Below are 24,471 nucleotides of genomic sequence, written 5' to 3' on the forward strand. Positions count from 1 at the left end.
ATGTTGGGTGCAGAGGCCCTGAGTTCAAATCCCAGTTCTGCCTATGTGACACTTCCTATGTGACACTGGACAAATCAGTTAACCTCTATGGGCCTCACTTTCCTCACCTGTAAAACGAGGGACTGAGATGATGCCTCAGCTTCCTTTTAACTCCAAATCTACGATCTTATCATAACAGTTCATATTTATATAGCACTTCAAAGTTTGCTAAACACTTTGTCTATATTATGCTCATTCAAGCACTTTACACATTATTATCTCATTTGAGCTGTTCAACAATCCAGTGAAGTGGGTGTGATAGTGATCTCAGTTTATAACACATGCATTCTCAACTTAGGCTCAGGTAGATGGATAGATAAAACATTTATTAAGCACTTACTATGTGCCAGGCATTGTGCTAAGCACTAGGGATAAAAAGAATGTCAAAAACAGTCTCTGCCCCTCAAGGAATTTACATCCCCTGTTCCTTTATTCAACCCTCAAATTCCATGGTTTTGAGACCTCTCATCATCCCACTGAGTCATTTTTCTGCCATGTCTGACTCTTCATGACCCCATTTGGGGTTTTCTTGGCAGAGATACTGCAGTGGTTTGCCATTTCCTTCGCCAGTTTATTTTACAGATGAAGAAAATGAGGCAAACAGAGTTAAGTGACTTGCCCAGAGTCACATGGCTAGTAGGTATGTGAGGCCAGACTTGAACTCAGGAAGAGGAGTCCTGCTGACTCCAGACCTGGTGCTCTGTGCATTGTAGTGCCACCTATCTGTTCTCATCATCCCAGTCCCTGCCTTCCTTCTATTTCACTTCCAGTCTTTCTTTCCATAGCACCAATATATATCACCCACCAATATGTTGTCTGGAATATGTTGTCTGGAATCTGCCCCAGCTGAATGTTTCTTCAGTGTATCCTAATCCTGGGATAGTATTATGTGCCTGTGAACATCAGGTCCTTGGTTCTGCCCACCCAGCTTCTGGTTTGCGTGGCCTATCATAACTCAGGTTAAAAATAAGCATTATACCCTAAGTCAATCTGTAAGCGACACCGATTCCTGGCTAATTGTGGACACTACCCTCTCCCCTCTGCCTATACATTGCCATAACTTAATTTATTATCATGGCTCATTTTCTCTTTCTTTGACCCCTTCTCTCAACACATGCATCACTGAAACATGCATACAAAGGCACAAATTGCTGCAGATTATATACATTCCCTGTTTAAAAGAAAAATTTATGAACACAGATCAGAGACCAGCAATCTTGCAAATAGATGTTTCTGGCCTTTGGGGATTATTAACTCACAGGTAATTCTAAAGCTGACTTCCTGAATCAGGGGCCATATGCACAGAGGGGGAAGATTTCCTTAAAACATACTTCTTAGAGAAGTGAACTGCCAATAGGAGCATCCTACAGCTAGAGGTCTATGGCCGCGTCATGTGGGGGGTTAGCACATTGGACCTTGCCAGCCTTCTGTAATATGGCTGTGAATTGCTTACATGACGTGAATCTGAGATGAATGGAGAATACTTGTTCAGCAATTCCACAAATTTTATTTACCTTCTGGGGAAGTCTGAAAGCTGTTTTTGTTAATGCATGCCCGTGAGCCCTTTGTATCTTTGTATTTCTTGTGGGGATAGAAGTTCAAAGTTATCCCATGCCTGCTACTCATATCATTCACTGAGAATCTTTGTGGGAGGAGACTTTGTTACCCACATTTGGGGAGGCTTGAACACAGACCACACTAAATTTTGTTTCTGAGATTTCTCTGCAGTTTTACACTGGGATGGGGACTTAGATTGAGGCTGCTAGGAGTGAACCCAATCTGTATGAACCAGAGTCCCTTGTGGTGCCCCTGAGCCACAGACAACTTCCACAAACAATTATGACGCAGAATATTGTAAATAAGTACATAAGAGAGAAGCAAATCAAATGTAGTTCTAGATCAAATGCCATCTTCTGCAGGAAGCCTTTCTTGGTCCCTCCGGTACCTCCCCCTCAGAAATCACCTTTCACCTCATCTGTATATATCTTGTATTCACCTATTTACACATTATACCCCCTTTTAGAAAGTAAGCTCCTTGAGGGTAAGGACTAATTTTGGTCTTTCTTTATATTCCTAGCATTTAGTGCAGTGCTTAATAAAATGTTTGCTGACTGTTGACTGGGAAGAAAGACCATAACTGATTAGGGAAATCAGGAGATGATATTTCAGGTGGGACTTAAAGGATGAGCAGCGTTTCAATAGGCAGAGAAGGGAGAGAACACGTCATCTGGAAGGAATGGTGTGAGCAAAGGTGTGGAGGCAGGATGGATCTGGGGAATGAAGAACAGTCCAGTATCTTCGGAATAGAGAATATTTGGACAGGAATAGGTGTTGTTTGTTGTGGTTTTTCCTTAGTTCTGGAAGAGGACCATGACATCAGGAAGGTGATGTCATGAATTTAAGTGAGGGACGGCTGTGCAAGGTCACCAGCCTCACTCTCTCCTCTGGAGCCATCTGGGTCCGGTGGCCAGAGATAGATCAGGTAGTTTAGTGTCAGTTAATGAAGGGCCTTGAGCACCAAGGTAAGGGGTTGGAGGTTATTTGGGGGAGTCGTTGAAGGATTTTAAGCAGAAGAGTGACAAAGAGGAATATATGTATAAGGAAGAGACCTTCCTTATATGCATATGAATACAGTCTATCAGGGAGAGATACAAGAGAAATTCCTAAGGACTAGGATGAAGCAAATACAGTGTCTCTATTTGTTGAGACATTTTTCCAATGGTGCCTGATCCTCCCTGACCCCTCTTGGGGTTTTCTTAGCAAAGATACTGGAGTGGTTTGTCATTTTCTTCTCCAGCTCATTTTACAGATGAGGAAACTGAGGCAAATAGGGTTAAGTAATTCACCCAGGGCCACAAAACTAGTAAGTGTCTGAGGCCAGATTTGAACTCAAGAAGATGAGTCTTCCTGACTCCAGACCTGGAGCTCTATCCACTGCATCACCTAGCTGCCCTGTGTCCATGTTTACAAAAGAAAAAAAAAGAAGCAGCTTGGTCAGGTTAACATAGGGTTGTCTGGGAAGCTATCCAGAGGAATAATAAAGAATCAATTTTCAATCACATGAACAAACACTTGGAAGGATGCTGGAGATGAGGAGGGGTCTGTGTCCTGAGGCAGCAGCCATCGGAGAATGGCCCAAAGTCCTCAGGGGGTAGCAGCAAAATTGCAGAGTAGCAAGCCAGTGACCATATTAATGCTCCCCTTCAGAGGATTTTGAAATGGCAATTCATCTTCTGAATCCAAAAATTTTGATTTGTACTTAATGTAACTGCACAAAGCTGTAAGATGTGTCTCTCCATTTATTTCCACCCTTGGCCTCATAGTACAGTATAGCCAAATGAAGACTGCGCAAGGTCGAGGAGGAAGAATGAATCACTTCATGGCTTATCCCTGTAAGCAACTCATCCTGAGTACATTTTGAGATGAAGTGCGCGTGTGGGCGTGTGGGCGTGTGTGCGTGTGTGTGTGTTTATTCTAAAAGCATGTTTTCTTGATAAGAGATTCTTCCTTGAAATGAGTAAATTGGAATTGAATGAATAGGCCCATGTGATGGAGGGGAGGTGAAAATGAGTCTGACCTCCCTGCCTTTGCCTTGTGCCAGGAATGCCCTTCCTTTTCACCTCTGCCTTCTAGCATCCCAAGCTTCTTTCAAGCCTCCTCTCTGGTACTGCTTTGTGCTGGTTCCCCTAGCTGTTAGTGCTCTCCCCCTTCTCCCAGGGAAATTATTTTCTATACATTTTCAATTTACTTATCTGTATAGATTGTTTCCCCCATAGACTATAAGCTCCTCGAAGGCAGGAACTTTTTTGGTGTTGTCTTGGTTTCTCCTGCTTCTAGAATAGTGTCTGGAATAGAGTAGATGCTTAATAAATGCTTGAATGTTGAATGATGGATAAAAAGCCCTTGATCACTGGTACAATATACTCAACTAGTATGGAACTGTTTCGGTAAAAAGCAGATCTCTGACATATGCAAGAAGATTTAGCTTTCTTCACCAGAAGGAACAGATGAGAGGCTGAAGTTGGAATGCTGGCTGTTCTCAGGGCTGGAAGGGAAGGGAATACGTATATATGGCACCTGCTATGTGCCAGGTACTGTGCTAAATGGTTTACAAATATTATTTCATTTGATCCTCACAACAACCCTGGGAGGTAGGTACTATTATTGCCATTTGGTGTTGAGGAAACTGAGTCAGACAAAGGTTAAGTGACTTGCCTAGTGTCATACAGCTAATAAGAGCTGGAGTCTGAATTTGAACTCAAGTCTTCCTGGCTCTAGGTCCGGTGCTCTGACTGTTCTACCACCTGGCTGCTTCAAGGAAACTTCATATTCATTATGGGGATAGAATTCGTGTGCTTACAAAAGGATTTGGCCAGAGAGGATAAACATTTCAAACAGTCCACCCAGAAAAAGAGCCATTTTGTGTGCGTGTTTCTCACAATCAGGCTCACAAGTTGAACACATTTTGGCATTTACAAAGCCTATTAAAGGAGGCTGCCCTCACTCACTTTCAATAGAGGACTCAGAGATGCAGGGACCCTCTCTTTAGGAGATCTGGGCATGTGCAGGCAAGCCCTCTTCCACTGCTGTGATTATATACATCAATAACAAAGCTCACTCAATTCCTATTTCATGATATCCCTCATCATTATTGTACCAAACAGGGTTTTGTAGTGTTTGTTGTCCAGAAGGATATAAGTTGTTCCTTGAGGTCAGAAACTGCTTCATTATTATTATTGTTTTTTGGCCATGGGGTCTTGAGTCTAGGACATAGTAGGCACTTAATAATTTGCTAAGATGAATTGAATTAAACTGAATATGGTCATCAGGTAGAAGTTGGTAAGCATCCTACACAAATAATAAACCATCAGTATTACTTTTAAATTGCCAGGCTGTATTATTTACATCTTTGTAAATTTGCCAGAATCCGTCATTACTATCAATATCAGCGGGTTTCCCTTTCTGCAAAAATATTTATACTTACATGCATCAATGTTTACATACATGAATGCATTATTCAGTCAGTTGTTTTTCAGTCATGACTGACTCTTTGTGACTCCATTTGGCATTTTCTGGCAAAGAAACAGGAGTGGTTTGCCATGTCCTTCTCCAGCCCATTTTACAGATGAGGAACTGAGACAAACAGGATTAAGTGACTTGCCCAGGGTCACACAACTAGTTAGTGTCTGAGGCTGAATTTGAACTCATGAAGATGAGTATTCCTGACTCAAGGCTCTCTATCCACCGCACTACCTAGCTGCCCCACGTCAATACACACACCTCTGACGAGACGAAAGGTCTGGATCTAAGTCTCCAGCAGCTGTATCCTGTGTCTTGTTGCATGCCTTTCTTGAGGGCAGAAGCATCAGGTTAGCATAACCAGATAAAAAGCTCTGGGTTGAATCTGGAACCCAGCTCATCATTGCAGCTCTATCTTTTTGGTGGAATCTGTTTCTGAACTCTTAGCAGGAGCCCATCAACACAATTTTGGACCAGTATAGACAGCCTGGGGTGGGGGTTGGGGAGGGAAAGACAAATATCCAGCAGCATGCCGGTAAATGCTTAACAACTGGCCCTCCAGAAAAAAAAAAAGCATGCATGACAGTCTTTAAAGTTTAATATACATTATTAACATTTTCTCCATCACTTTCTTAAGTCTTGACGATCAACCAAAAATAAATCAAGCCTTGATTTATAGCACATGCTGTTTTCTGAGGTGTAAATGCTCGAAGTAAAAAGTTAAGAATCAGTTCTTGGAATCCTGAGCGAGTCAGTTCCAGCACACTGCTGTATGTGCCACTCATTGTCTGGGCAGCCTCTCCCACATGACTGGTAGCTGGCTGCACATACAAAGGCAGAGATAAATGGGAAAATTCCCAGGAGCCCCAGATAACCAGGACCAAGTACTTCCCATGACTCTTGCCTATACTGTGCTTTCCCCCATATAGACCTTTCTGAAAGTCACCATATATTAATTATCTAGTTTAAAGATTATAACTGCATTGACTCTAGTGGTATCCAGATTGATGGAATGCTCTTCCTTTCATAGTCTCATCATGGGTGGAAGGACCCCTGGACTTTCTCCAGTACACAGCATTACTTTACATTAACACTGGCATTTCCTCACCGGCTCCTCTTATCAAAGACCTAAGGCTAAGGCTCCTGTTTTCCATAAATGGGCCTCCATTCCACAATCCTTTCCTATGTCTTCTCCCCACTTTTCTACCATCTTTGAGCAGCAGATTTCATTCCATGCTCACTCTCCCTTTCTTCAGATGTCCTGGGTGTTGGAAAGCTCAAGACAACTTCAATTCTTACTTATGAACTGTGGATTATTTGCCCAGGAGGGACAGAGAGCTGACAGTGTCATCATACCCTGCAGAGGTACGAAAAAAAGAGGAAGAAAAAAGAGATGGAAAAAGAACAAAGGCAGAGGTGAGTGGAAGGGGCACAGGGACAGGAAATGGGCTCAGGAACTACATTTCTAAGTCTTTGGGAAAAAAAGAGAGGAAAGGAAAAAAGAGGAGGAGCAATTCAATTTGGAGTATTTATCAGCTTTATTAAGCCATAAAGATTGCTATATATTGACTCTCCTTCAAACACCTTAACCACTCAGTCCTCAACCTACTCATTTCCCATGATCAACTCCTCTACTCCACCTCAGCCTCACATAAAGATGGTAATACCCTTGATCTTACCATCACTCACAAATGCAACACCCCTGTGTTCAAGAATTCTAAAGTCCTCTCACCTGACCATAATCTAGTGGCTTACTACCCCCTTTGCCTTCCCTTACATAATCTTCATCCATGCTGTGACCTTCAATTCCTCGATTCCTCAGTTCTCTTCCAGGCCATCACCCTTGCACTAGCCATTCTATCCTCTTTTCCCCATCTTGACCTTGGTGAACTAGTTCAACTTGATATCGTCCTCTTACCTTGAGTATCTAGCTCCCTTATCATATCACTGATTGCACCCTGCCAAGCCTCAGTCTTGGATCACTCCCACCATCTGCCACCTTCAAGCCTCTGCACATGCTGCTGAACAAAGATGGAGAAAACCACAAAATCACACCACTGTTTTTATTGGGTCCACCAAAAATTTATGTCATACAACTTCAACTGGGCCCTCACTGCTGCTGAGTAATCCTACTACACCTCTCTTATCGACTCACTATCCCAATCTCCACAGCAGCTTGTCCAAACTTTTTATCCTTCCTTAAACCTCTCATGGTTCTTTCTCCCCAACCCTCTCCAATGAGAACTTTGACTCCTATTTTACTGAGCAACCATTTTCTATGAGCTCCCTCTTCTCCCCTCTTCCTCATCTCATAGCACTCATAAGCCTTCTGATACTCTCTCTTCCTTCACCCTTGTCTCATGTGAAGATGTGGCCTTACTCCCTACCAAGGCTAACCCCTTGACCTGTACAAGAAATGCCATTCCATCCTGTCTCTACCAATGGATTGCCCCCTCTGTCATCCTCGCTCTTTCACTTATTTTCAACCTTTCTCTTTCTACAGGCTCCTTTCCTATTGCCTACAAACGTGTTCATGTCTACCCCATCCCCCAAAAACCCTCACTTGATCATTCCAAACCCTTCTAATTATCATCCTATATCTCCTCTGTCCTTCATGGCTAAACTCCTTGAAAAGGCCACCTCTACTTTTTTTTCTCTCACTCTCTTCTTAATTTCTTGCAATCTGGCTTCTAACCCCATCATTCTACTGAAATTCCTCCCTCCAAAGTTACCCATCATCTCTTGATGGCCAAATCCAATGACTTTTTCTTAGTCCTCATTCTCTGTAATCTCTCTACAGCCTTTGGCATTGTTGATCACCATCTTTTCTATTTTCTTCTCTCTAGGTTTTTGGGGACCCACATTCTCCTGGTTCTTTTCCTACCATCAGATCACTCCTTCCTAGTCTCTCTTGTTGGATCTTCATCGAGATCATGCTTTCTAACTCCTGGGTCCTCTTCTCTTCTCCTTCCATACTACTTCACTTAGTGGTCTCATTAACTCCTATGGATTTAATTACCATCTTTATGCTGATGATTCTCAAGGCTACCTATTCTTCCCTAACCTCTCTGCTGACCTCCAATCTCCCATCTCCAACTGCCTTTCAGATATCTCAAACTAGATGTCTAGTTGATATCTTAACCTTAACACATCCCAAACTGAATGCATTATCTTTCCCCCTAAACTCTCTTTCACCTTCCATCTCTCAAACATGGGCATTTTCTCTGGCTGTCTTCCATGCCAGGAATTCTCTTACTCTTCATCACCAGAGAAACCACCTACTGGCTTCTGTGGTTTCCTTTGTTGTTGTTATTTGTCCTTCGTTCTTGAAGAGGACCATGACATCAGGGAGTTGATGCCATGACTTGCAAGTGAATTGGATTTAAGTGAGGGAGGGCTGTACAAAGTCACCAGCCTCACTCTCTCTTCCAGAGCCATCTGGGTCCAGTGGCCAGATATAGATCAGGACAACTGGAGATGGCCCAGGATGCAGTGGGAGACCTTGGCCTTTTTAAGCTAAGGTCTCAGCTAAAATTCCATTTTCTGCAGGGAGTTTCCCAACCCCTCTTAATTCTAGGGTCTGACCCCATTTAATTATTTTCTACTTATACTATATATAGTTTTTTGGGTACATACTCATTTGCTTGTTGTCTCCTTCATTAGATTGTGAACTTCTTGAGACTGGTACTGTCTTTTGTCTCATTTTGTATGCTAAGTGCTTAATACAGTGCCTTGCACATAATAGGTATTTAATAAATATTTATTGACTGATTGACAGCTGGTGGTCTACTACTAGATGTTTTTTTACTCAATAGCATATTGATCTGGATATGGATAGTACCTTCTTATTAAATATAATTCTCACAAAACCCAAGTGTTTCCATCCTATAATCAAGCTCTTGGTAATTGAGCAACAATGAATGTGATGGAAATAATTGAAAAAAATCCTAAAATGCCTTTGACTGGAGAAAAATATTTTCAATGCCTGGAATGCACTTCATCACCTTCTCTCTCTGCCTCTGCTCCTTGTAAAATCCTTAGCTTCCTTCAAGGCTCAGCTCATATGCTTTCTCAGACCAAAGGTCTTTCTGGATCCCTTTAGTTATTAATGTTCTTTCCCTGTTTGGTTTATCACACACATATAGATCTGTTTATTTGCTATTTTTCCCCTCTCACTCTGTACTCCTCTCCTCCCCCCAGTCCGTTTTCTGACACATCCTGACTGTGTGATTCTGGGCAAATCACAACCTTTCAGTGAGTCACCAACTCTTTGAGACTAAATTTCAGGTGAAGTGCTGACCTGCATTAGTAGCGAGCTTCTTCACCTGGATTTCATACCAATGAAATCACAGGTCTAGTCTCTGGACCTCTGCAAATTATGGTCCTAGAGAATTGACTAAAGCACTAAGTAGTTAAATGACTTACCCAGGATCAAAAGGCAGTGTATATCATAGGCAAGTCTTGAACCCAGGTCTTCCTAGTATATAGGCAGGCTATCTGCCCACCACACCAAGCTGCAGAACACTTGACAGTCTGCATTGGTAGAGGAACCTTTTCATATGGAGCATTGAATGGAGGTGAAATCACAGCTTTTGAAAAAATAACCTGCCTCTCTCTTCAACCCAAATATCAGCTCCTTAAGGGCAGGATTTCTGCCCTTATTTCTGGTTAGTTTTTGCTCCCTGTCAAAAAATCACCCGGAACAAGGCTTTCTATACGGTAGGCTTTTAATAAAAGCTTGTTAGATTTGACTGAATTTTTTTTTACGTGAAGTGCTGATTTTAATACAGTAATTATGTCCTTTTTTGTACAAACATATATCATTTTTTCCTTTTTTCAAAGAAATCTCATTTTAGGGGTGTGGCCTGTATTTGGAGCAGTATACTATCACCTTTAACAGATCTTATTAACCAACTTTAGATACAAAAACTTCCAATTTTTTTTTATCATATGCCAAACTTAAGCAGGTGTAGGTATTTATCAAATAGCTTATAAATAAACATATAAATAATGTTCTAAGCTGTGATGACGCTATGATATAATGTAGATATATTTTGTGTTGCTAAACAATATACATTATATGTCTGTGTCTACATTATATATACATATACGTATATATCTATATAGATATATTACATATATTAATATAAATTGTCCAAATGAACTATTTTTGCAAGGTGGATGAAAAGCCTATTTGTATTAGACATGTTAAATGTCAACATGGACATATTCTCTGTGTAAATGAACTCGGTAAAATGGGTAATATAGGTTAAAACATGGTAAACTCAGGACGTTGCTGTCTTCAGCACTTTTCCACCTGCTCATAGATGGTGCTTTCTTGAAAGCATTTAAAGAAGAATGCTAGAGATTTGACATAACTAGTATGAACACGCAATCTGTCATTACCCGCTGCCATGTCTGCTGTAAAATGCATATGAGAAGGAAAGAACACATAGTGGTATGGAAACGTATTTAACAATGTTGGTGAAATAATTCCAGCCAGGACTTAAGTCTTCTCACTTCTTCGATTTAATTCATCCACATAGCTGGTGTCTGATGTAAGAAAACAAATTTGGTGGTGCACTGAAAAAATGACCTGTGGATGTTAATCTAGCTCTCACAGTCCTTTCCAATACAGCTATGACACACAGGACCTGGGCTTCCCACCAAAGCTTTTTTTCAACTTGCTTCTCAGAAAGTAAGGCTGGGGTTTCACTTGAAATGCTTCCCTAATGGCATCTCTGGGGTTTATCTAAATTGCCAAAAAGCAATGTGGACTAAGGTGTGCTTCCAAATGTAGGTAACTAGGACTTTCCTCCTAAAAACAGGTTTATTGGGATGTGAATGAAAAACAGGGGAAAGGGGCAGAGGAAATCTTAGTTTGTAGTTGGCATTGAAATTTTTGAAATAAATTATTTTAAATTCACTAAAGAATTGAGGAAGAGAAGAAAACATGTTATTTTATAGCTCATATGGTTAACTATGTAACACTGAGTAAAAGGTAAAATCCAACTGAATTTGATAAGCTACATTTCTTTATTTTGAGAACTGACTCTTCATATCTTTTGATCATTTATTTATGGCTCTTTGATATTTTCACATTTCTATAATTCCATATATAATTGGATATCAGACATTTATCAAAGAAATTTGCTATCTCCCAAGAATCATGAAAGGTAGCTCTTTCCCTTCTTATGATATGATATAACCTTTCATGTTTGGGTCATTCATCTATTTGGAGTTTATTGTGGCATATTGTATAAGATGTTGGTCTAAGATGAATTTTTTTCAAGACTACTTTCCAATTTTCCTGGTAGTTTTTGTTAAAAGCTGAGTTCTCAGCCGAGTAGTTGGCATCTTCTGGTACACAGTGCTATCACATTTGATTACTTCTGGGTCTTATGTTCCTAATCTGTTCCATTGATCAAAATTTCTATATTCTAACCAGACCAAAATTTTATGATTATTGCTTTGTAGTGTAGCTTGAGACTGGATACTGATAAGCCCTGTTCCTTCCCAATTTTAAAAATTATTTCTCTTGAGAATTTTAACCTTTTGTTCCTCTGGATCAATTTTGTTCTTATTTTGTCTAGTTCTATAAAGAAATCATTTGGTAGTTTGCTTAGTGTGGCACTGAATCTGTAAATCAATTTAGGTAGTATTGTTATGAGAAACTGATACCTCTCCAACTTTTGAGGTCTTTATTTATGCAGAGTGTTTTTAGTTGCATTCATATAATTCCTGTGGGTATATTGGACTCCAGATGATTCAAAATTTTCAAGTTAACTACATTCAAAATTAGTTTTAATTAACTACAGCCTGTAGTTGTAAAATTTATTTTTCTACCTTTATGCTTGGTTTAGTTGATAACACATAGAAAGACTGATGATTTTTGTGGTCTTATTTTATATTCTGCTATTTTACTGACATTATTGTTTCAATTGCTTTTTAGTTTAATATCTAGGGTTCTCTAACTAAACCATAATCATAATCATACATAAGAAGTGATAATTTTGTTTCTTCAGCTTTGTTTATTCCCTCAATTTCTTTTTCTTGTTGTGGCTAGCATTTCTAAAACCATATTAAATAATGGTGGTGACAATGGACATCTTTGCTTTATCTTGGTATTAATGGAAAAGCCTCTATAGTTTCTCCATTATACATAATGTTAGCACTTGGTTTTTGGATAGATATGGTTTCCCATTTAAGGAAAAGCTTTATGCTTTAACTTTTTTTTTTCAGCCAGAGGAAAAGTTTATTAGTGATAAAACACTTAGGGCCAGGTGAAGTCTGTAAGGACAAGCGGGCATGAGACGTTTTCAGCCTTGTGGGCCTGAGATTCTCAACCCCGAATGAGGTTTTGTTTTTTTTTTAGCATAAAAAGTTGTATTTTGTTGAAAGCTTTTGTGCATCTATTTATATAAGGCAGAATTGTGTAGTCAAAAGACAGTTGGCCTTAGATTTTGGAAAATATAGGGTCATGCTCTGCTCCTGACACATCTGGCTGGGCAACCATTCAACATCTTGGTATTTTAGGCAAATTTCTTATGATTATAAATTGCAGAAACGTGCCGACCTGCATTGGTAAGGGGATTATCTAAGAGTTCCCTATACCACTGAAATCTGAGATCCAGTCCCTATCTCTATCCTAATATCATTGAATAGCTTTGGTATTAAAATATGGTCTATTGTGTTATAGTCTCCTAATATTGAACCAACCCTTTCCTGGTATTAATAGAACCCAGTTTTTTTTTTTTTTAAGTTTTAGGTAATTGGGGTTAAGTGACTTGCCTAGGGTCACACAGCTAGTAAGTATCAAGTGTCTGAGGTCACATTTGAACTCAGGTGCTCCTGACTCCAGAGCTGGTGCTCTATCTACTGTGCCACCTAGCTACCTGCATAGTGTGTAGTCTTCCGGATATTCTACTGTAGCTTCTTTGTTAATATTTTATTCAGTATTTTTGGATTGATAATCATCCCATTCACATTCAGAGTTATGATGATCAGTTGTGTATTTCCCACCACCATGTCCTCTTGTACCTTTCCTTTTTCTTTAGCTCCCATTCCCTCTTTCTTATTGCATGCATTATTTTTTTCTTGACCTGGATTTTGGTTATGGCATTCCTTAGTGTTTTCAATGTGAAGTTTCTTTCTGGATTTGAGCAGTACATTCTTTCTATTTTTACTTTGCCCTCTGGTTCTAGTGCATTTGGGCAGCTTCTTTTTATGATTCCTTGAAATATGATATTCAGGCATTTTGTTTGGCTAGGGAATCCTTAAATTATTCTTAAATTGTTTCTCCTCGACCTGTTTTCCAGGTCAGTTGTTTTTGATAGTAGATACATTATACGTCCTAATTTTCAGTCTTTTGATTTTTTTTCTAATATTTTTTTTTGCTGTCTCATGGAATCATTGAGTTTTGTTTGCTCCATTCTATTTTTCAGTGAGTATAGTACTTGGAGAAGGCTTTCCACCTGTTCTAATTTTTTCTTTAAGGGCTCCGATTTCCTTTTTCATCTCTTCATTTTTTCCAGCCACTCTTTGAATCCTTATGGCCAAGCCCTTCTTTTCCCAGAGGGTCTACTTTTTACTTGTTTCAGAGGTACTTTTGTCTTCTGGATTTGCTTCTTGGAATTCTTTTGACCCATAGTATTTCTTCACTGTGTTTGGAGTTTTCTTTTGTTTATTCCTGTCTTCAGCCTAGTCCTTAGACTGGTACTTTGTGCTGGGGCTGACCTTCCCGCGCTTCTGCACTTTTAGGTAGGATGGACAGGCACCTTTTGGTTTCGTCCCCTTTGTAGTCGGATACTACTGCAGTTGTGGATCAGTGCTGGTACTAGGTCCTTGCCCTTGATGATAACCTTTGGCTTCTACTTCTGTCTCCTGAAGGCTTAGAGGGTCTGCTTATGATATGATCTTTTATATTTAGGTCTTGAATCTATTTTTAGTTTATTGTGGTGAGATGTTGATTTGAGCCTAATTTTTTTTCAAGACTATTTCCATTTTTTCTAACAGTTTTGTTCAAATACTAAATACTTAGCTCAGTGGTTGGCCTCTTTGGGCATACAATGCTGTCACATTTGATCGCTTCTGGGTTTCATGGCCTTTCCATTGATCAAAATGTCTATATTTTAACCAAACTAAATTTTAATGATGATTATTATTTTGTAGTATAGTTTGAGACTGGATGCTGACAAACCCTGTTCCTTCTCAATTTTAAAAATTATTTCTTTTGAGAATTTGTGTGCTGCCTTCAGCCTGTCTTTGACTCCTCCTTGCACAATCCCCAATCAGGAACTGGGACTAGGTTCCATCCTCTTCTGAGGCCCTGAGGGGCCCTAGTTGCCTGTTTATTGCTGGCCCCTACTTGTGCTGTGGCTCCTAATCCTATACCACTGTCTGGTCCTGTCTCTCTTCTCAGTGACATATTGGGATTGTCTCTAGTGTCACACTGCTGCTCATCCTGTTGGCTTCAGGAGCCATTGAGAGGGGTTCTCATTAATTCATCATCATCCTGGTTTGTCCCTGCTCAGAGCATCCACAAGTTTTAGGCCCCTTTTGCTAAAGCTCATGCTGACTTCTGCCTATCTGGCATGACCCTTTTTCAAGTGCCTTGTGTCAGAATGAACTGAATGGAACCACTTACTGGTATTTTTGTGTGTGTGTGTGTGTGTGTGTGCGCGCAAGGCAGTTGGGGTTAAGCCCAGGGTCACAGCTAGTAAGTGTCAAGTGTCTGGTCTGAGATGGGATTTGAACTCAGGTCCTCCTGAATCCACTGCACCACTTAGCTTCCCCCTGGTATTTCTTTTCAATTTCTTGACTATAGTTTCATCTCGTGCCCTTTTAGATTTTTGCTTGAGTGTCTATGGGAGAACTAGACTTCTTTAGGATTTTTTACACCATTATCTTAACTGGAAATCCTGTGTTTTTTTCTAATTCCTATTTACTTGACAAATTCAATTACCATTTGCTAAACTATTGGCATTTCTAGGACATTTCAATGGCTTATGAGGACATTAAGATAAAATATTTTAAATCAAGACCATTCTAGGAAATATGGGGTATATAATTTCCACATTGGGTTGTTGGTATATTGGGAAAGGGATGGGGCCTTTTGATATGGCACAAATCCTAAGTAAACATCGACAATTCTTCCTCTTCCTTCCAAGTGCTGCTTCAAGGTCATTTTGCAAGGTCCAGAAAATAGCTGGCCAGGGGGCATGGAAGGCATTGAAAGGAATTCATTTGCCCTAGTTCCACTAAACTTAACACAAAATAGGTACCTACTTGTTGCAGAGTGGAATTTTCTGGCATTCAAAATATAAGCCCTTATAAAAAGTCATATTGCAAAGTGTTTCACCTTGCATTTTGCCTTGTGGTACCTTAAGCAGCTGCCTACATTGCCTTCATCCAATTTTGGTTTGATTCTCACATAACATTTTAAATCATTCTTTAGCTAATTTTATCACCCAGACACTGGGTTATGAACCTAATGTGAAAAAGGCCTGGTTTTCTGTGCCTGATACTCCAAAGTATCTAGTACAGACTACACTTACTATATAATACATTTTGGAAATGGATGCAAAGTGTGAAATTCAACAGTAAAAGTTTTTTTTTCCTCACTACGTTTTAATGTGTTGGAGTCTGATTTACTATATGCTGAATTAAAAAAAACAACAACTATATGAGAGAGTTAGTCAAGTGTGGTTTTTAACTACAGTTTTAAGTAGCCTCACACAAGAGCTTCAAGTTTACAAACACTTATTAAATACTGTATACAAAATACTATGCTAAGTACTAGTAGATATACAATGGCAAGACATGGTCTTTGTCTTTATGAGGTTAAAAATCTATTTAGGGGTATGATGCATGTACAAACATGTATAAACAATTATAATACTAGAATCCCAGAATACTAAAATCCTAGAATTTTAACATTAGTAGGAACCTCAAAAATGGTTTAGTCTGGGGAAGAGAAACTTTGAGGGTTATGTGATAGATATCTTTAAGTATTTGAAGGATCATCACATGGAAAAAGGATTAAAGTCATTAAATCTGACTTTGGAGTCAGGAGTAATAGAAGTTTCAGAGAAGTGGCTTATGGCTCCATAGGAGGAAATCTTTCCAGTGATGAGAGCTTTTTGAATGTGAAATGAAATGCCTCATGAGGTAGTGAGCTTCTCATCCCTGGGGGTCTTCAAATGGAGATAGACGACTCTTGTTGGGCATATTGTAAGAAGGATTCCTGTTTAGAATTAGATGACCTCTGAGGTCTTTTCCCTGTTTGAGAGAGAAAAAGACACAAAGAGAGAGAGGGAGGAGGAGAGAGAGAGGGAGGAGGGGGGGGAGAAAAGGGTGGAAGGGAGGGGGAGAGAGGGAAAGAGAGAGAGGGAGGAAGAGAGAGAGAATGAGGGAGAGTGAAGGAGAGATTGAGAGAGCAAGACAGCAAACTAGAGAGTGAGTGAGACAGAGGGAAAGAGAGGGAAGAAGAGAGGGACAGAGAGTGAGAAAGCAAGAGAGAGTGAGAGAGGGCTAGAGAGGGACAGAGAGAGCCAGAGGGAGGAGACACAGAGAGACAGAGAGACAGATGGAGACAGAGAGAGACAAATACACACTGTGTGTGTGTGTGTGTGTGTGTGTGTGTTAGAGAGAGACAGAGAGAGCCAGAAGGAGGAGACAGAGAGCCAGAGACAGTCAGAGAGCCAGAGAGACAGATGGAGGCAAAGAGACAAACAGAAACACAGACACAGAGACAGAGACAGAAAGAGGGGTGAGAGAGTGAGACACAGAGAACAAGAGACAGAATGAGAGAGCTTCAAACCAGGGGGGAGGCTAATCAGAAGATTCTCATGGATAAAGCTCCGGTAACATCAGGTGATGGTGCCCCGGCTGTAGTGCCTCCTTCACACCCCAAATCATCTTTTTGAATATACCTATTTAGGTAAGTGTTGTCTTCCCAGCAAGAGTGTAAGCTTCTCAAGGGGAGTCACTGTTTCACTTCTGTCTTTGTATCCCAAGTGCCTAGCACTGCGGCTGGCACATAGCAGTCACTCAACAAATGCCAATGATTGATTGCACTAGGTGGTAAAGAGAAAAGTTTTGACCGAAGGTCAAAGAAAGTAGACCCAAGAGCAAGCAAGAAAGACTTGGATTATCCTGAGATCCAGGAGGTTAGAAAAAGAGTCCAACTTCGGGTTTTCAGAGTAAGTAGGTCAAACTAGTATTTGTTTGTTTGTTTTTAACACACATGCTACCAAACACAAGGAGAATGAAGGCAAAGAGAGTCTTGAGAGAAACTTAAGGAGAACGTTTAATGTTTTAAACCTGTGCCAAGGTAATCAAGCAACATGAGACTGATGTTTAGTAACTGATCTCAATGGGGGTATCTCACCCGAGCTTTTCTTACTTTGGAGTAAAGGGTAATCATGCATTTGGATGGATTCTGAGTGTTCTGGGCTTCTGCAGACATGGTCAGGATAGGGCTCCCCTGGGAATGGGTTGTGAACCCAAGGGTATGGTCTTTAGTGCAGAAATCCAACCCTTTTCTAATACTCTTAGATTATAGCAATAGAAAATGACTCAAAGGGAGTGACGGCAGGAACCCAGAAAGAGAAACTTTTGTTTGCAGGTTACTCCCCAGTTTTATTAAAGGGAAATCAGTGAGAGTTAAGAGTGGTTAGGGAAGGTTTCATGGAGGAAGAAGGACTAGAACAGGGCGTAGAAGACTTTGGACAGGCAAAAGAGAGTCAAAAAGGCAAGGAAAACAGTATGAGCAAAGAATTAGAGGCAGGAATAAGCCTGGGTATATTAATGGACAGTGAAGAAACAAGCTGGACTCTATTGGAAGATACATGTTGGGAAGCAGCTGGAGAAAGATGATTAATTGGTCAATTAGAGCAAGATAGAGCATTGGACTTGGGATCAAAAGATCAAATCTTGGCTCTAGCATTTAATAACTGTGTGAAGTTGGTAGTGTCACTTAACTCCCGTTATACTTCAAAATACTAGATAAAGTTGAGTGATGATGATGGTGATGATGAAGGGCTTTGAAAGTCAAGTAGAGAGCTCGGGATATGATTTACTAGAATGATGATTTGTAGTGGCTAAAAGTTTTCCAACAGTGGAGTGATATGATGAAAAAGGGGAGTGTAATTCAACTCCTGATTGACAAGTCCCTTGCCTGGACCACTATTTCCTGGGGCCGTACTCAGTTGACTCTCAGAGGTAGTCACTCTCTGGACTTCTCAGCATCCTAGCTGTGGCAGGCTTCTCCTCCGTACAAACACTCCTTCCTCTTCTAGTTTCCTTTTATGTGTTGTCTTCTCCATTAGAATGTGAGCTCCTTGAGGACAGGAACTTGTCTTACTTTTCTATTTATATCCCTGGTGCTGTCTTTGTATATAGCAAGCACTTAAAAATGTTCCTCCCTCCCTCTCTCCCTCCCTCCCTCCCTCCCTCCTCCTCCCTTCCTTCCTTCCTTCCTTCCTTCCTTCCTTCCTTCCTTCCTTCCTTCCTTCCTTCCTTCCTTCCTTCCTTCCTCCCTCCCTTCCTCCCTTCCTTCCTTCCTTCTTTTCTCTAGCACTCTATTAACTAGCACTTTGACTCATCTGGGTTAAGATGGTAATTGATGTTCATACTGGTGGTTTTCTTTACTTTTTTAAACATTTACTAAAAAGTTTATTTTCAAAAAGTTAAACAAAGAATAGATAATGACTAATTTTATGTATCAAAGAAAAAGAGGCTCTTGGGAATGTAAACGATAAACGGAGATCTAGGGCACCGACAGTTCTTCATTTCTTATACTCGTTCTAAGGCTTCTAACATAATGATACTGTTTCCTTAGATTACCATTATTCCAATATTGTTCTGTTGCCCACCTGGTGCCATTTCTACACATTCATCAATCACAAGATTCATAAATGGATTACATCCCTGTAATATTCCTTGGATGGTCCTCCCACCATTTAATTTCAATGACAGCTTCTTGTCCATACATTTTTTTTTAATCTTGAGAGGTTACACTTTGTTCATTTTGTTTCAGTTGCAGCCCTTTGCCTCCTCCCTGTGCAATACTTGGCTTTGCTCAGGCTCCAATACTGGTGGTTTTCTAAGCAGAGATTGGGTGACTGCTTGGGGATGCTGTGGAGACAACTCATGCTTCAGGAAGAAGTTGGATCAGGTACCTCAAATCTAGTCTGTGATTTGTCACCTCTAACGCCTGAATGTTCTGATATTTATATATTATATGTATACATGTGCATATAGATGTGTATATATATTTACAGGTTAATTCAAGGGTTGTATATGGAGAGATAAATCCCAATTTAATGCTTTGATACCCATATGTAAGATATGGCTATCATATATGTGCATATGTACATAATACACATAAGAAATCAATATATTAAGTTGGGATATCACTATATATACACATATTCCTACATGCCCTTAATATACGGATATATGCAGCTATACACATATGCATACATATATTAATATCAAAGCATTAAATTGGGATACATCTCTATTAAATATCCTTTAGAGAACATGTTCTGAACTTTAATCTGCTTTAAATTCAAAAACATATAAATGTACATAGTATATACGCATAAACATACGTGCACATATGTATACATAGATCTGCTTGTACAATATGTATGTGTATACATACACACACATACCTTGAACAGATATGTATATCGACCAGAAGTTTTTGAAGATCATTTGTACAAGTGTTAGTATTTCTTTTCTGACAGATTATAGGAAGAAGAATAAGGCAAAGACTTAAAATTAAATATTAAAAAATCTTTTTTGGTCTATTCATTGTTTCCATAGAAACATGATCAGCACAGGCCACCAGTTGGTGAGTCAATTTTAGCTAAAGACTTTTAGACCTCACATCTGTTGTTTCCATAGAGAGGAATGTCAAATCCACGGCAATAAGATAAAGGTTTTCAAATTCTACCCCATTCCAAACTTTCCTTAAGTTGTTTTCACCTTGGTAGCCAGGAAGCAGAAAGGCCAGGAAGCTGTGAGAGTCTCACTGTCACTTACCGGGCTGCCTGCCGAGACTCGACATGCTATTGTTTTCTGAAGTGAATTAGAAGTGCTTGGAGGTCTTTGTTTTTGACTGGGTTGGAAAATGGATGGCTCATGTGTTGGGAGAGCTGCTGCCTCAGCATTCCTACAATCAATTGCCTCCTATTCTGCATGCCATTTTCATTCCACTCCCATATAACACTTCTCTCCATATAACACTTTGTATTTCAGCCAAACTGGATTATGCGTCATCCCTCCTTTTTCCATTTCCTGCCTTTGCTCATGTCATCTTCATGGCATGAAATATCTCCTATGGAAATCAATCTGTTTCTTTAAGACCCAATTCAGGGGCTGCCTTCCTATGATGCCTTCCCTGACTCCATAGCTGGAAGTTACCTTGCCTTTCCTTTTTTTTTTCTTTTAAAAATGTTTATTTATTTACTTTTAGTTTTTTACCTCTCCTCTCTTGAATTTCTCTAGGTGATTTAAATGGCCCTCTTCTTTGCACTTAATGTCTAATTTGTATTGCATCTATCTGTGAATATGTGCTATCTTCATTTTTTGCCCACCCAATCATTCATTGTCTCTCACAAAACTTTTGCCATACAAGTTATTGTTAATATGCTGCATCTACTTTTGCCCACCACCAGTCTCTCTGCATTGTCCTTTGGGTCACCTTCAATTTTGATTCTGCAGAGATGGCAAGGATCTACAATCTGGAGCCGTATAGTATAGCATAATTAGAATGTAAACTTGAGCTTTGCACAGAGTAAATGCTTAGTAAATGCTTTTTAAATGAATAAATGAAAAAGCATTTTTAAGCATTTACTATGTGCCAAGAAGTTATGCTAAGTGCTGGGGACAGAAACATAAGAAACAAGATAGTCAAACCTGATTTCAAGGAGTTCACTCTCTAATTGGGGGAGACAACATATAAAAATAAAGTTTAGCTGCAAGGCATATGGCCAGGTGTGGAGATGTTAAGGGTGCAGTGCTGGTGCACATAGCAAGGTCCTTGTGGTCCTTAGGTTACATCAGTAAGCCAGGTGTCAGTGTCAAGGGGGTAGGGAAGATGCTAATAAGATTTGCTGATGCTCCATCTCCCTGGAAAGAACAGGTGTGATTCCCATCTCATTTAAGACATGTGAGCAGTCAGGTTTCTTGGATTTTTTTCATTCCCAAACCAAGCTTTTTTATTCATTCATGTATTCATATATTCATTCTGGAGGGAAGGGACTGTGCCTTCTTCATCTTTGTAGCCCTTCCAGACCCAAGCACAGTGCCCTAAACCATAGAACCTAATAAACATTTGTTAGATTGAAATTCAATTATTTCAGAACAAATAACTGACTTAGTAACCCAATCAACATAGATTAGCATCAGTTTTTTGGATTGAAATAATGCTTTATGTAAAACTAGAGGCGCGGAATTATTTGGAATGATGGTTTCTCCTCATGGAGCTCATTTGCTGTCTTGTTTCTTTGCTTTGAAAATAAACCTTTTGATCCGTACTTTTTCAGGCCCACCTTTTTTTGAAGGTAGGGGATCACAGAGGAAGCAGAGTTTTTTTCAAAGATTTTTACCTTTTTTTTTTTTTGCTTTTAGGCAATTGGGGTGAAGTGACTTGCCCAGGGTCACACAGCTAGTAACTGTCAAGTGTTTGGCCTGAGGCCGGATTTGAACTCAGGTCCTTCCTCCTGACTTCAGGAGGTGCTTTATCCACTGCGCCACCTAGCTGCCCCCAAAGATTTTTAAAAAGGAGTTTTATCTTTAGTTTTTCTTTATTATGACAACTTTTATGTTTCCAGTGCTGCTTGATTCTAGCATTCTACTAAGAAAATCCTTTCCTGGTGCCCCATGAAGGGAAAATGATGGCCATATATTTGTCTGTATCTACTTTTATTTTGTGTGGTTATTTTTTTTAGTGAGGCAATTGGGGATAAGTGACTTGCCCAAGGTCACACAGCCAGTACATGTCAAGTGTTTGGTCTGAGGCCACATTTGAACTCAGGTCCTCCTGACTTCAGGGCTGGTGCTCTATCCACTGCACCACCTAGCTGCCCTTGTATCTACTTTTATAAATCTAAGGATCCAGACTTGTGATTTCATCAGTGTAGATAACTCCTAATGATGAGTGGTAAATTCCCTTTACATTACAGATCAGCAAATATTCTGTTAACTCAAGAGTCTTATCGAATTGCCTCAGGTACTGAGAGGGGCTGTAACTTGCTTGTCCAAGATCCCACAGACAGTATGGGTCAGTGGTATGATTTGAACCCAGGTCTTCGTGATTTTGAAAGTCACCTAACCTCTCATAGATTTAGAGCTTGAAGAGACCTTAGGGATTTAGGAGTTCAGTCCTTTCATTTTATAGATAAGGAAGATGAGGCCCAGTTAAGTGACTTGGGCTAAGTTACACACAGATAAGTAAATGTCAGAGCTGGAATTTTGACCCAGGTCCCTAGACTCCAAAGCTAGACTCTTTTCACTGTGCCACACTGCCTCCTGTTTACAAGTACACATGCATGTATGAACTCATTCATGAACATATGCATGCATATGCCACATGCTAGAGCACATTACACACATGTATACAAACATGCATACACATGTATACACATATACATACCTATGTACATATGCATATACTTTCCTCATGATGAGATGTGACTGTGAATCATGGAACATCACAGTATCAGAAGAATCAGAGTTACAGATAGCACAAAGGGTTACAGACACACATGGTAGGTATAAATAGGCTTCCACACATTAATAATGATTATGTATATGCACCGTGGCATAAAAGACATCTAGGGAATGTATGGTTAGGTGGAACAAGCTATGTAGGGAGAGTTAGGGATGATATATGAAGAAGCCAAATGTTACTCTGGTATCCCCTGGACTAAGCGGGTCTTGACTTGCCCATTGATAGATTTCAGGGTGGGGAATTCTGTGAACTTGAATGGGAAAATTTTGCATCTTTATTTTCACTAACCTCTAAAATTTAGCATTTCCTTTAATTATGAATTTTTAAAAAGTTATTGAGAGAAGGGACACATGGACTTTACTAGATGGCCTAATGGGTACATGACACATGAAAGTTGAAGATCCTTTGATTCAGAGGAAGTACTCTGGGAGGCTGGATATGCCCTCTATTAGAAGACTCTGGAAGGACATGGAAAAGAATCACCCAGGATGGGCAGTTTTAGGTGGGTTATGATCTGTGCCAACATTGATGAAATTATAGTCACCAAATCTGCTCTTTCCAGAGAGACAGAGGACCACCAAACTATACCATCTTCCCTTCCTGATATATTACATTTGTTTGTATAACACACATTTATAAAACACATATTATATATGTATGTGTATGCACACAAATACATACATTTGTCTAGATGTGTGTGCATATACATGGCGCTGGCTGATCCTATTATTAATTAGCCTGGGAGTTTTGTCTTGCGCTCTTTCCCACGTGGGCCAGTGTGTCATAACTTGGGCAGTCTAGTAGCTTCCTGATCCGTGGGTCACATTATACTGATTCTGGACTCTGCCAGTATGGCTAGCTTAGCCCAATGCAGTCCAGAACTCCTTAGCTCAAGAGATTCAGCACCAGCCTCAGCCTTCTCAGCAGCAGGGATTAGTGCACTACCACATCCACTAAAATACATCTATGAAAATAGATCTATTATGTATAGAAGCTAGAGTGATAGACCTGGAAGGTTTGGCCAAGATCCCACCTTTGACACTAACTAGCCATGTGATCCTAGGCAAGTCATAAATTCTTTTTTTTTTTCTTTTTGGTGAGGCAATCAAGGTTAAGTGATTTGCCAGGGTCACACAGCTACTAAGAGTCAAGTGTCTGAGGCCGAGTTTGCACTCAGATACTCCTGACTCCAGGGCCAGAGCTCTATCCACTGTGCCACCTAGCTGCCCCAAGTCACACATTCTAATACTTAGGTAATTATCTAACACTTCAAGTTATAGTTAGGTTATAATCTTTAGGGAATTTCCATCCTGAAGAAATCACAAGTCCTTGAAAAGTCAGTCTAGATACTCATTAAAATTTTTTATTTTATTTTATTCTTTACTTTGGACCTGTGATTACATTGGTATGACAAGCTTCAATAAGGAAACTTCCTTTACTGGTTCACTTCAACAATTTCTGCAGTTTAAAATCTCAAAGATTGCCTGGGGACACCGAGAGGTTAAGTAATTTGTCTAGGGTCACATAGACAAAATGTGTTAGAGATAGGATGTGAATTAAGTCATCCTGATCCCAAGGCTGATTCTCTGGCCATACTCTCAATACCAAGGGTTCTTAACCTGACACTCATGACTTGTCTTTAAAAAAATTCAATAACTACATTTCAA

At 39.9% G+C, this 24,471-nt stretch overlaps 1 protein-coding gene and 1 pseudogene across 1 annotated transcript in view; both read right to left on the reverse strand.

Annotated features, from left to right (window-relative positions):
* Window positions 1-24,471, reverse strand: part of GABBR2 (gamma-aminobutyric acid type B receptor subunit 2) — an 822,765-nt gene that overhangs the window by 85,633 nt on the left and 712,661 nt on the right. The gene's annotated exons all lie outside the window — the stretch shown is intronic.
* LOC110223213 (small nuclear ribonucleoprotein G pseudogene) lies at window positions 18,856-19,050 on the reverse strand (annotated as a pseudogene).

This window comes from Phascolarctos cinereus, unplaced genomic scaffold (genome assembly GCF_003287225.1).
Source record: "Phascolarctos cinereus isolate Bilbo 61053 unplaced genomic scaffold, phaCin_HiC Scaffold_4;HRSCAF=312, whole genome shotgun sequence".
Taxonomy (NCBI): domain Eukaryota; kingdom Metazoa; phylum Chordata; class Mammalia; order Diprotodontia; family Phascolarctidae; genus Phascolarctos; species Phascolarctos cinereus.